The 14,029-nt window shown below is 40.9% G+C and overlaps 1 long non-coding RNA gene across 2 annotated transcripts in view; it reads right to left on the reverse strand.

Moving 5' to 3' along the window:
• The window catches only part of LOC114484350 (uncharacterized), a 14,296-nt gene extending 8,770 nt beyond the window's left edge, over nucleotides 1-5,526 (reverse strand). Inside the window, exons 1-3 of one of the 2 annotated variants that reach the window (XR_008616038.1) lie at nucleotides 5,362-5,526; nucleotides 4,978-5,101; nucleotides 3,924-3,988 (exon numbers count right to left, since the gene is read on the reverse strand). This is a non-coding gene — a long non-coding RNA (uncharacterized lncRNA). The remainder of the gene's footprint in view (nucleotides 1-3,923; nucleotides 3,989-4,977; nucleotides 5,102-5,361) is intronic. The other variant, XR_003677121.2, reaches the window with a different exon arrangement.
• Nucleotides 5,527-14,029: the final 8,503 nt, after the last annotated feature.

Consider the following 14,029-nt stretch of genomic DNA (forward strand, 5'->3'; position numbering starts at 1 on the left):
GCTCTGCGGCATGTGGGATCCTCCCAGACCGGGGCGCGAACCCGGTTCCCCTGCATTGGCAGGCGGACGCGCAACCACTGCGCCACCTGGGAAGCCCTCAAATTTTTTTCTAAGACATCAGATCCTGAAGCAAGACTGTGATATACACCAAGAACCAGCACAGCCCAAAACATTCCCCTAAGACTTCACTGGCATAGTCAGGAGTAATGGGGCAGGTCTGGTTGTCGAACACTGGAGCAGCTTAGGGCAAGAACCAGTTCCCGGTTTGTAACCAACTTGGGAACAATGGTCCTCTGAAAAACAAAATCCTTTATAGTCCTTTTAAAAATGCTGGCTTTGGGGAGTTAGTGCATGAGAAAAGAGTAATATTGCCCCTCTACTGCAAAGAGATCCGAGAAGCCTCTTTGTTGTAGAAGGATTCAAAGATTTTAACAGGATAATAAGAAGAGTATAATTTTACCAGAAAACCTAAACCAAAGCTAAGAAAAGATACTGAAAACCGCATGTAAAACATAACTTCCTAGTTCTCACTGTCCACTACAAACGAGCATACTTGTTCAACAGCAAAGACACATTTTTCCAGCCATTGTGAGGGTCTCTGTACGTACTGTAAACATTGAGTGGTGTAAGGGACAGTCTTCAATTTTTTTTTTTTTTTTCTACAAAAGCACCAAGTCAGGAGATGGAGAAAAGGGAACCCTCTTGCACTGTTGGTGGGAATGTAAACTGGCGCAACCACTATGGAAAACATTAAGGGGGTTCCTTAAAAAACTAGAACTACCATATGACCCAGCAATTCCACTCCTGGGCATATAGCTGAAAAAAACCAAAAACATTAATTCGAAAAGATACCTGCACCCCAAAGTTCATAGCAGTACTATTTACAATAGCCAAGATATGGAAGCAACCTAAATGTCCATTGACAGAGGAATGGATAAAGATGTGGTACCTATATATACAATGGAATATTACTCAGCCATAAAAAAGAATGAAATTTTGCCATTGGCAGCAACATGGATGGACTTGGCATTATGCCAAGAGAGATAAGTCAGACAAATACTGTATGATATCACTTATATGTGAAACCTAAAAAATACAACAAACTAGTGAATATAACAAAAAAGAAGCAGACTCGCAGATATAGAGAACAAACTAGTAGTTACCAGTGAGGAGTGGGGGGAGGGCAATGTGGAGGTGTGGGAGGTACAGACTTTTGGGTATAAAATAGGCTACAAGGTACACTGTGCAACACAGGGCATATAGCCAATGTTTTGTAATAACTGTAAATGGAGTATAACCTTTAAAAACAAATTTTTAAGGGAAAAGTTGTTTTTCATATTACTACTTAGCATAAAGCTAAATTGCAAATCTGTGATGGTGAATAGTATAAAATTAGAATTTATTCCAACACTGTAGCCTCATCCTGGCCTGGCCTGATGAAAGGATTAAGCTTTGTAAATAATTGCTTGGTTACTTGTCTTACCAGACTCCACGCTCGTGGTGAGCAGGGTCCGCATTCATGTAGAACATCACTGAACACAGTGCCTCGAACAAAGTAGTTGAGCAATAAATATAGAAGATATTGAAAAATAAGGAAGACACACCATTCCTCAGGCTACTCTCCTAAATATCAGTAGTCACAGCCAGGACTTTTAATGGAAGCTTTGGAAGAGGTGAAAGTCTATCTGGAATAGACTCTGGTAAGCAGCGGAAGTAGGAAGTTGCGGGGCACGCCTGTGCTCCACAGCCAGATGGAAGTGATGCTTGTTCTGAGAAGTGGAGACACTGATTGGTATCCTGATCTCCGGGCTGCAAAAGACCTGATAACAGAGCCAGGACTCCTCTCAGAAAGTGAGTCAGCAGTTTGCCTGAGACTGACCCAGTTTTGCACTGAAAGCCAAGAGTCCTGAGAAATGCCTCAGTCCCAGTCAAATCAGAGGGACTGATCGCCCAAGAAAGCAAGCAAAGAGACACTCCAGCACCAGGCAGGAATAAGTCTTGGGTGAATTCTGCATCATAAAGCAAGTAAGATATTCTCCTACAGTGGGACATTTAGAGAACAGAAAATTAGAGAACAGAAAATGCTTATTCTACCATAAATGTAGCTTTCTAGTCAAAAGTTTAATGTTTAGCAGGACTACATTCTGATGCCCCTCCAGGATGATATTAGCTGCAGAATTCACTAAAATGAGAACATCCGTGGGTTTGTTCACTTTGGGGGTTTCCGAAATGAGATGACCTATGGATAAGACTTGTTCAAACATCTAGATGCTAAGGAGAATCTGCAAAAATCAAGTTGAATTTTGGCATAGCTGATAGTGAGCTGCTTTTTTTTTTTAAGGCAGTGATTGACTTTGTGAATCCACATATTCTTGAGGCTACCTCAGAAATTTTGACCCAGGTCATTAACTTGCCCTCCCATTTCTTTGAAGAGAGGACATTTTTCAGTTCATCTAAGAGCAGAATCAAATTCTTTAGACATGAGATCAGAGGGAGGGGCCTCAGATAGCCCTGTTTTCGCCATTTCTTTGTTCTATCCTTTCTCTCCACTGTAATCTCAATGGGGTATTGGAACAGACTCTGGAAAGAACCATATAAGCTTGGACTCTACAGAGGAAACCTGCAACCTGCCTCTTAGAGATTTTTCCGTTTATTGAATCAAATACATTCTGTAAAAGCTTGTGTTCTCCATTTAAAAAGCACCACTTCATACGTATAACTGAATCACTTTGCTGTATACCAGAAACTAACACAACATTATAAATCAACTGTAGTTCAATTAAAAAATAATAATAAATAATAATAATAAAAAGTACCACCTCGATATTTCTGCAATAGCTACTAACATATAGTAGGATTTGTATATCATTATAGAACATCCCTACCGTGCAATTTCCAGAAGAAACTTGTTCTAACATATTTTCTTTTTAATTCTCTAAATAATTGAAAGTTTGAAATACATAATAAGCAAATTCTGGTGACCCAAAGAAACTATAGAACACACCACAAATTACATGAAAGGTTCCCACCACTTCCTGGGAGAGATGCTTCAGCAGTTGCCTCAAGTTCACCTCTGACTGAACTTTCATCCGTACCAGTAGTCAATTACTCATTCAGTTCAATAGCAATTGCCAATAAAGAAATTTGGGGCTGTAGACTTACACAAGTATAAATCAGTCTTATATCAGTTTTACTTAGATTTATGTTCCAAATAGTGTGTATTCTTTGAATGCCAAATATATAATATGTATATATATTACAAATCTTGATATTTTTGTATCAGTGGCAATATTCTCCTAATTCATGTATCAATACATACCCATTCATTATAGCAACCAAAGGCCACTGTTATCACAGTGCTGACATGGGTGGGACCCACTGTTTTCCTTGTTTGTAAATCATCAACAGATCTGACCCTTTGGGGGTTTTTTGTTTTAATTCCACTCTTTTTGGCTAAAAGAGAGCATTTACAAATACAAGGAGGAGGGCTTGACATTCATATTTCAGTGTTAGACTGGCGATTAGAAAATATTACTAAGATCTGTAAATTACCCACAGATTGACATGGGAGCTATTGCACTGGGGAAGGACAATATATGACAAGTCCTCCCTGACTGGAAGGCGATGGGAAAGCTTGAATTCAAACATGAGAAATGCCAGGAAAGGGGAAAAAATGTGTTGGAATAATCATGTTTATTCTCTCTGAAAACGTATATCCGTTGTGAATTATTTGTAACCATAACCTAAATCCTTGTATTTCCCACGAATCAGCACTTACTGAACAAACATAAGAGGATAAGTGATTAGCATTCCCCCTCTAGGAACATCTGCTTCCAAAGGAAGTTTGGCAGAGTCTACAAGTGACGTCAGACCGCCAGGCACAAAGATTACAATCTGGTTAATTCTTGCCCTGGTATTCCTACCTCCGGGGGAGCCTGGTCTAAATCCACGAAAGCCAGAGTTTGAAATGGATTACTGTACATTCTCACTGGAAAACAAACAAAAGGTTGGAAGCCGGAAGTGCTCAGAACTAGCATTTCACTGAGTCTCTTAAATATTTATACTCAACATCCCACAAAATATCCATTTGTAAAGATGTTTGGGAAAATAAAATAAAATTCCAAAGAGAAACATTTCCAGTCATGCTGTTTACCATCTACAAATATTTGCTGAATAACTCCCTTGAAGTGTGAGAAGCCACCAGACTTTTTTTTTTTTTTTTTTTTGCGTTACGTGGGCCTCTCACTGTTGTGGCCTCTCCCGTTGCGGAGCACAGGCTCCGGACGCGCAGGCTCAGCGGCCATGGCTCACGGGCCCAGCCGCTCTGCGGCATGTGGGATCTTCCCGGACCGGGGCACGAACCCGCGTCCCCTGCATCGGCAGGCGGACTCCCAACCACTTCGCCACCAGGGAAGCCCGCCACCAGACTTTTTATGGCCCAAAGCAGGTCCACGTTATTCACAGAACAGTTCAGACACCTCGTTGGCTAACTGGGATTTCACAGGATTCTATAGTTACTCTCTGTTCACCAGCTTTCACTGAGTCTTCAGAAATTTGGTTAAGAAAGGATTTTGAGTGAGCTACCTGGGCCAGGAATTCCAACAACCACTTTTGAATGAGATGACTCATTACCACCGTGAACATTTTTAATATGGATGGAAGGAGATAACATTTGGGTTTGGTTGTCACCTACAAAACAGTGGCTTAAGGAAAAGTAACTCCTTTGAAATTAAGGTTTCACGGATAAGACAGACTTTACCCAAAGTTAATTCAAAACAGAATTAAGCAAAACACTTCACTGAAGTCAAGTGAAAATCAGTCTTAAAGGCCAAAAACAAAGAGGGAGGAGGGGGCAGAGAGAGAGGAATGCAGCCTGTGTCATTGCTCGGATCCACAGGAAGAAGTGATGATTCTCCCAGCATTTGTTCTTTTCCTAGGTCAGAACTGGGTGAGTTGAATGAAGAACCAGGATCTTACCTTACAGATCTTTCTCGGGATGACATGTAATCATTTTATTGTATTCCAACTGTTGAATCACTATGTCTTGGCTATCTGTCAACATTTCATGAAGTCAGGTGATACACTGAAAAATAACGTGGTTCTGGGAATCAAGAGAACGGGATGGTAGGCTGGGGTATTTGATCCTATGCAGGTCACTTACCATCTCATTCCCAACCAAATTCTCATTGAGGGTACGGATGCCTATTTTCATTTCTCTACAGATTTATTGTGTGATCAGAGTCATATTATAAAATATAAATATAATCATAAAGTAATTTATAGTAATATGAATGAAAAGCATTATGAAAAAACACATCAGTTCTGGCAGTTATCTTAATTTTTTACATTCCGAGAACTTACTGTGATCATTTCCCTTCACCTCTTCTAAGAAATCAAGGGCACTGGTTCATTTCAACAAATGACGATATTCTTCAACTGATCACCATAGAAAAACGGGTCTGTTCTGTAGACCCCAACTAACTGGTGGCGTCCCTTGCCTACTGGCAAGTTACCGGCCCCGCCCCCTCACTCTCCCTTCCAGTCCTCACTCAGTCAAGCAGTTAGGGTAAAGGTTACAGAATTGCAACAGTTTCCTCTAACGTTGGAGATTAGGTTACCTTGGCTTCCCATTACCCGGGGACGCAATGTCACTGTTAACCAAGAAGCTGAAGTAAACTGCACAGTGATTACACTCCCCCTCCTCCTGCGATTTGACAGGAACTGCCCAACTAGAACAACAAAAAAGAGAGAGAGAGAGAGAGCGCATGCACAGGGAAATCTGACCCAATGGCAAAGGAATGTTGTCCCCCTCCTCCAAGTTAACACAAATGTGTATCTCGTTATTAAAGAACGGCCCAGAATGGTTAGCAGGTAAGGAGCCTGCTGACCTGTCACTCACCAGCCGCGAAGTTTCAACAGGAACTCAAAGGACATATGAGTAGAAAGGCTAGAGGGTTTTTTGTTTTTGTTTTTTTTCAGAGTGAGGTATTGAAAGCTGGCTCCCATTCCATGGCTATGGGCCTTCCTTTAAATATAAACAGAAGCAAGAGCTGAGAACGACTGCCATTCTCGAATGCCAAATAAACACAAAATGACAAGCACAGATTTTTGGCTTTCTATTAAAGTTTGGTTTTTTCAACAACCCTTTTTGTTGCCTCTAAAGACAATGGTCTCAGTGTTTCTGAGCCAGATCCTGGGAGTCTAAGCAGAGCCCTCCTTGCCGCACCCCAACCCAGTTCACTCCGCAGGCAGGGCTAGTGTCCCCTTTGGGTTTGACAGCGAGCCATCTCTCCCCTCCTGGCCCACTGCTGCAGAAGGATTTGTTTATTGAAACGAAAGAGGAGTGGTATCTGAAACTTGGAATTTGCAGACCGAGGCCCAGAGTAGTTTGATGAGGGAGGTGCTCAGTGGTTTCTACTTGTTTGGGAAACAGTAGCTTAATCGTGAGTTCTGCAATGGACTCAGTTAGAGAGAGTTGAGGATTTATCCACTTCGTTAGTTCATTGCAGGTTTAACTTTTTTTTAATTGGTGTTTATCATTTTGGCTTTATGTCACTTAGGGGTAGCAATAGTTGACTTAAGTAGATGGAACCAGTGGGCTTTTTACTCTCTTTCCCATCCAGCAGTTAAAACAGCCTCCAACTTCTCTTCCATGGCTGAGTAAATACTTCAGGTATTTACACAGGTATGTATCTCAGTGCAGACATGTTGGCCACCCAAATAAGAAGCTGTCAAGTCATGTATGTCACCTTCTTCCCAAACATTGCCATTTTTTGAGGCTCCACATCAGGATTTCAAAGTTGTGTAGTAGAAACACTTGACTACTGAGGGCACTTATTTCTTACTCTTTCCTTATAATCTCACAAAGGATTCTCTTTGCTGATTTTTAACCTCAAGGGGGAGAACTGGATTCAAAATGGTCCACTAATACTTTACTTATTATCATTTCTATATCATAATTAATTTCTCCTTCTCATTATTTGCTTAGATAAGTTTAGCAAGTTATTAAGAGAAATGATTTCAGCATAAACACAGTGACACCCATTACAAGGTTTCTATTGCCTCCAAATCTGTGACAATAATAATAATAGACTCATAGACATAGAAAACAAACTTATGGTTACCAAAGAGGAAATGGGGAGCAGAGAGATAAATTAGGTTGGGAGTAACAGGAAAAAGAATTAACACAGTGTTTGTAAACCACTCGGTAGAGCTGGACGTAGTATTGTCTTATTGAAGCTCAAAGAGAACACATTTATTCTTCTTCAAGTTCAACAGCTATTTTGTGCCAAATTTTGTGCCAAGTAGCTCCTTCTCTTTCACAGTATGAGTTGAGTCACCGTAAGAATTATCTGAAGAGGTCATTCTCAGCATGGCTTCTATTTATGTATTCATTCATTCATTTATTCATTCACTTTTTAACTTATTTGCTTATTTATTCACTTATTTATATTAGGAGCAATTTTTTTCTCTCTTACTTGCCCTATCAGTCTTGGAAAACTTGATAAAACAGTCTAACACTTAAAGTATAAGAAACAGTAATGCAGCCATTTCTCAAGGATGTTGTGAAGGATAGCTAACAAAAATTAATATGACACTTAGCAACCACATTGTTCTAAGCAATTTTACAGACACCCATAGCTTGTTTCAATGGAACATATCTGTCCTTCTCATATTAATCTATTTCCAAATCAAATTTCACTAGCTCTAAAGAAGCTAAATGCATTCTAAAGAAGGCACTGTTTATAATTCTACCAATTCATTCAGCATTTGTGGTAGAACCATAATAATTCATTTCACATATGCAAAGAATTCTATGCATCAAAATTACATTGAATATTTAAAAAAAAAACAGCATTCTGAATAACTAAAACTCAGTTCACTATATCCTTAAATGAAGGATTCATTAGGGAAATCGTTTACTATCAGAAGATCTTAATATCCATACATTAATTCATGAAGACAAAGAGAGAAAATAGAAGCTGCTGTTATTAAAACATATGCATTCTCTGTCTATACATTCTCTACTTTTTCTGTGCAAACCCAAACTAAACTCTGGATCTGATGGATTAAAAGAAAGCTGTAGTTTCTACATGAATCTGATGAACTATGGACCAGAAGTTTCATAGACAACCAAATACTTCTGCTGTGTGTGCTTTACAAATACTCTATTAATAGTTCCCCAGACAGTATTTTCTGAACAAAAGAAAACAGCAGGCCCCAAACCATAGTCATGAGCTAGGATTCCTCAGCTTTCAATGTGTTCAGAGGCCGGAGCAGGAACGAGTGATTACTTGTAGATAAACTTCACATTTACAATACTCCAGTTTTCCAAACAAAATGTCAGGAGAGGATGAGAGGAAAAAAAAAATCTCAATGTTTGCTAGACTTGTCATCACTGGTGATACAGGTTTAATATATATTTGGGCCTAGAAAACTTTAATAAGCCAAAAAAATTTTCCTTAGGCACGGCCTGTAATTAACAGGAGGGTGGGGTGACAACGCACAACTCAAGCCCTGACGTCAACAATCTGAAGGAGGAAAAAACTGATGAGACCATAATTTTCTTTTTTATTAGAATTCTTCTTTTCCTAAACACTTTCTTTCAGACTCAGCCTAATTTTGTTCACTTCTGAGACTATGACTTTTGCATTTACTAAAGAAAATATAAAAATGCAAACAAAGAATAAAGGATACTTTTGAGGAGAACAGCATTCACTTAGGAATGCTAGAAATATCATTGAAGTATCATTCTGAGGTGAAAAAATACCCTAGAAAGTCAACATGTAGCTCTTCCAAAATCGTTCCCACAGATCTAATGTGTAAATCCAGTTTATTTGCGTTGTTTGTATGAATAGTGTTCATGCAAAAAAGGAAAATCAGAGCCCTATACAACTAACTTCTTTTTTTCCACAGTAACCTAACTTCTAGTAAAATTAAACTTGACTGTAAATAGTTTCAAAAACCAAGGGAGGGGAAGGGTGGTGATGAACACAAACTTCCCAAAGTTCCCTGCTGTGCACTTGTATTTGATGCCACCAACAGTTTCCTATTGTCTTTCTTCCTTTCTTTTCTTAGAAACTCTCTTTAGAAATCCCTACATGTCCCATCCCCCCACGCCCCCTTGGTCTATGCGCCCAACCTGTGGGTACCATCAGTACCATCATCTTTGAAGTGAGCCTCCGCTTTTGCTCTGGGCTGCTGTGTCAGGTACTACCGGTTAATGAATATTTTTAGGCAAAAATCTGGGAGAAACTGATAGAGGCTTTGATTTTTTTTTTCTTTAGTTAAATAAGACAAAATTTTTCTCTCTGGATAGCCATAGAAGAGACTTAAACTGATTAAGACTATGCTCTTTTAATTACATCTCCTTCCCTAAACACCACCCCCAGCAAAACACTCTCAAATCTTAATCTCAAAATCTCTTGTGTTCCCTAACCTAGCAGGTTGTAGTCTTGTTCCCAGAGGGGAGGTTCTCGTCTTGGGGCAGAAAGGATTCAGAGATGACATGGGGAGGCCAAGGAAGTAAAGTGAAGATTTAAGCGATACTACACTCAAGGGGAGAGCAGGCAGTCTCAGGTGAGTAGCTGCGCTGAGTTTCTTTGGCAAGCCAGTTTTGTGGGGTGTAGAAATGAAGGGGCAGAATATTCATCAGGGAGGGAGGGTTTGGGATCCTATTCCCTGATTTTCATCCCAACTCCACCTTCCTGAGAGAAGAGGGATTTTTGTCCTTATTTAGTCTTGATGGCAAGTGTCATGGCATTGGTGCATGATGGGAACTTCTTACCTGTGAGGCTAATTTTATTTAATGAGAACATAATGAGCAAAAAGTTACATTCAGATGCCGGAGATTCCCACCTTTTCCCACCTTTCTTTGTCTTCCTCCAGGACACTTAAACCCAAAACGTGTGGTTTCCTGTCAGTGTAGAGGTTCCTGCTTTTCTTTGTCTGCCCAAGGACACCTGCTCTTTACAAGATGCGTGGTTTCCTGCCATCTGGCTGGTACCCCCTTTTCTCTGCTCATATCTAACTACCTGCCTCCTTTAACATTCCCCCCAACCTCAAGAAGTCTGGACCCTTAAAATCTTCTAAGGGGCAAAGGGTCAACAGTCCATCTGCTGTAACTGCTTCAAGGTGAGCATGGGCATTGTCCCTACCAGTGGGTGCAGATCTCCTTGCTACCTGTCAGAGATAGGGGTCTTGGGGTTGTTTACAGTGGTGGAGATGGAGAGTGGAGGGTACAAGAAAGCAGCAACCTTCTCCAGTGGGTGTTGATGGCCCCCCTCTTCAAGTAGGGTGGGTTGAAATCCCAGGTGTAGTATCATCTGAAGTTGGAGTTTTGGGGGGTTTTTTGTTGTGTTTTGTTTTTGTTTTTGTTTCTGAAGTCATGGGGTTTTTTTCCCTTGGCACCTCAGGTTTTGATACAGCAGATCTAACAGGCAGAAATTGGAGTATACCTGACTATACTCATGTTTTGCTGTTAACCCCATCATGTCCCCCAAGGAGGCAGGGAGTCCTGAAAGACTTAGGTCTTCTGGGGAGGCGTGGCTGCAGGGGCAGATTCAACAGTCATATGAGTCAATAACTTTAGCATTGGCGTTCATGGTGTTGGATAGCGGATATCTGTAAGCTGGAGCTGTAACAATGTGAACAACCAGGAGGACCGTTAGGGTGGGTGTGCTTAAAGGAGACGTGACATCACGAGAAGCAAAAGAACAGAGAAATGAAGAGTTTACTGGAAAGAGAGGGCATTAACGCCTGGAAGGGAAATTATTAGCCTCCTTTAGGATGATTTTTATAGAAGGAAAACCTGTGGAGCTGGGGTCCAGGATCCAAGAGGAACTTACCCACCACATCCAGAGGCAGTGGAGAAGCAGCCAAAAAGCAAGGAGCTCGAGGAGTCCAGAGGCAAGGGATTTGGAACTTGCATTTATGATGGTGCTATTTAAAGTATCCTTTAAGGGAGATTGGTTCAGGATGGTGGAGTAGAAGGACATGCACTCACTCCCTCTTGAGAGAATACCAGAATCACAACTAACTGCTGAATAGTCATCGAGAAGAAGACACTGGAACTCACCCAAAAAGATACCCCACATCCAAAGACAAAGGAGAAACCACAATGAGATGGTAAGAGAGGTGCAATCACAATAATATCAAATCCCATAAGCACTGGGTGGGTAACTCACAAACTGGAGAACGATTATACCACAGAAGTCAACCCACCGGAGTGAGGGTTCTGAGCCCCACATCAGGCTTCCCAAACTGGCAACAGAAGGAGGAATTCCCAGAGGCTCACGCTTTTTTTTTCTTTTTTTTTTTTTTTGCGGTACGCGGGCCTCTCACTGCTGTGGCCTCTCCCACTGCAGAGCACAGGCTCCGGATGCACAGGCTCAGCGGCCATGGCTCACAGGCCCAGCTGCTCCGCAGCATGTGGGATCTTCATGGACTGGGGCACGAACTCGTGTCCCCTGCATCAGCAGGCGGACTCTCATCCACTGCGCCATCAGGGAAGCCCAAGGCTCAGACTTTGAGGGCTAGTGGAATTTGATTGCAGGGCTTCAACAGGACAGGAGGAAACAGACTCCACTCTTGGAGGGCACAAAGTAGTTTGCACATCAGGACCCAGGGGGAAGGAGCAGTGACCCCATAGGAGACTGAACCAGACCTACCTGCTAGTAATAGAGGGCCTCCTGCAGAGGTGGGGGGTGGATGTGACTCACTGCAGGGACAAGGGCACTGGCAACAGAAGTTCTGGGAAGTACTGCTTGGCGTGAGCCCTCCCGGAGTCCGCCATTAACCAGAACAAAGAGCCTGTAGCCTACACTGCTGGGTCACTTCAGGCAAAACAACCAACAGGGAGGGAACTCAGCCCCACCCATCATCAGACAAGCAGATTAAAGTTTTACTGAGCTCTGCCCACCAGAGCCACACCCAGCTCTACCCACCACCATTCTCTCCCATCAGGAAGCTTGCACAAGCCTCTTAGATAGCCTCATCCACCAGAGGGCAGACAGCAGAAGCAAGAAGAACAATCCTGCAGCCTGTGGAATGAAAACCACATTCACAGAAAGATACACAAAATGAAAAGGCAGAGGACTATGTGCCAGATGAAGGAACAAGATAAAACACCAGAAAAACAACAAAAAGAAGTGGAGATAGGCAGTCTTCCAGAAAAAGAATTCAGCATAATGATAGTGAAGATAATCCAGGACTTTGGAAAAAGAATGGAGAATAGCAGAAAAACTGAGGCAGAAGAACGGATAAATGACCTGGAAGACAGAATAGTGGAATTCACTATCATGGAATAGAATAAAGATAAAAGAATGAAAAGAAATGAAGACAGCCTAAGAGACCTCTGGGACAATATTAAATGCACCAACATTCTCATTATAAGGGTCCCGGAAGGCGAAGAGAGAGAGAAAGGACCCGAGAAAATATTTGAAGAGATTATAGTCGAAAAATTCCTAACAAGGGAAAGGAAATAGCCACCCAAGTCCAGGAAGCACAGAGAGTCCCAGGCAGGATAAAGCCAAGGAGAAACACACCGAGACACATAGTAATCAAATTGACAAAAAATAAAGACAAAGAAAAATTATAAAAGAAACAAGGAAAAAATGACAAATAACATACAAGCAAACTCCCATAGGGTTAACAGGTGATTTCTCAGCAGAAACTCTACAAGACAGAGGGAGTGGCATGATATATTTAAAGTGATGAAAGGGAAGAACCTACAACCAAGATTACTCTACCAAAAGACACAGGCTGGCTGAATGGATACAAAAACAAGACCTGTATATATGCTGTCTACAAGACACCCACTTCAGACCTAGGGACACATACAGACTGAAAGTGAGGGGATGGAAAAAGATATTCCATGCAAATGGAAATCAAAAGACATCTGGAGTAGCAATACTCATATCAGATAAAATATACTTTAATATAAAGACTGTTACAAGGAAGGACACTGCATAATGATCAAGGGATCAATCCAAGAAGCAGATATAACAATTATAAATATATATGCGCCCAACACAGGAACACCTCAGTACATAAGGCAAATGCTAAAAGCTATAAAAGAGGAAATCAACAGAAACACAGTAATACCCGGGGACTTTAATACCTCACTTACACCAATGGACAGATCATCTAGACAGAAAATTAATAAGGAAACAAGCTTTAAATGACACATAGACCAGATAGATTTAATTGATATTTATAGGATATTCCATCCAAAAACAGCAGATTACACTTACTTCTCAAGTGCACATGGAACATTCTCCAGGATAGATCACATCTTGGGTCACAAATCAAGCTTCGGTAAATTGAAGAAAATTGAAATCATATCAAGCATCTTTTCCAACCACAGCGCTATTAGATCAGAAATCAATTACAGGGGAAAAAAACATAAAAAACACAAACACGTGGAGGCTAAACAATACGTTACTAAATTACCAAGAGATCACTGAAGAAATCAAAGAGGAAATCAAAAAATACCTAGAGACACATGACATCGAAAACATGACGATCCAAAACCTACGGGATGCAGCAAAAGCAGTTCTAAGAGAGAAGTTTATAGCAATACAATCCTACCTCAAGAAACGAAAAATCTCAAAAAAACAATCTAAACTTACACCTAAAGGAGCTAGAGAAAGAAGAACAAACGAAACCCAAAGCTAGTGGAAGGAAAGAAATCATAAAGATCAGAGCAGAAGTAAATGAAATAGAAACAAAGAAAACAATAGCAAAGATCAGTAAAACTAAAAGCAGTTTCTTTACTAAAAGCTGGTTCTTTGAGAAGATAAACAAAATTGGTAAACTTTTAGCCAGACTCATCAAGAAAAAGAGGGAGAGGACTCAAATCAATAAAATTAGAAATGAAAAGGGAGAAGTTACAACGGACACTGCAGAAATACAAAGCATCTTAAGAGACTACTACAAGCAACACTATGCCAATAAAAGGGACAACCTGGAAGAAATGGACAAATTCTTACAAAGATATAACCTTCCATGACTGAACCAGGAAGAAATA

This window comes from Physeter macrocephalus, chromosome 19, assembly GCF_002837175.3.
Source record: "Physeter macrocephalus isolate SW-GA chromosome 19, ASM283717v5, whole genome shotgun sequence".
In the NCBI taxonomy this organism is placed as follows: Eukaryota; Metazoa; Chordata; class Mammalia; order Artiodactyla; family Physeteridae; genus Physeter; species Physeter macrocephalus.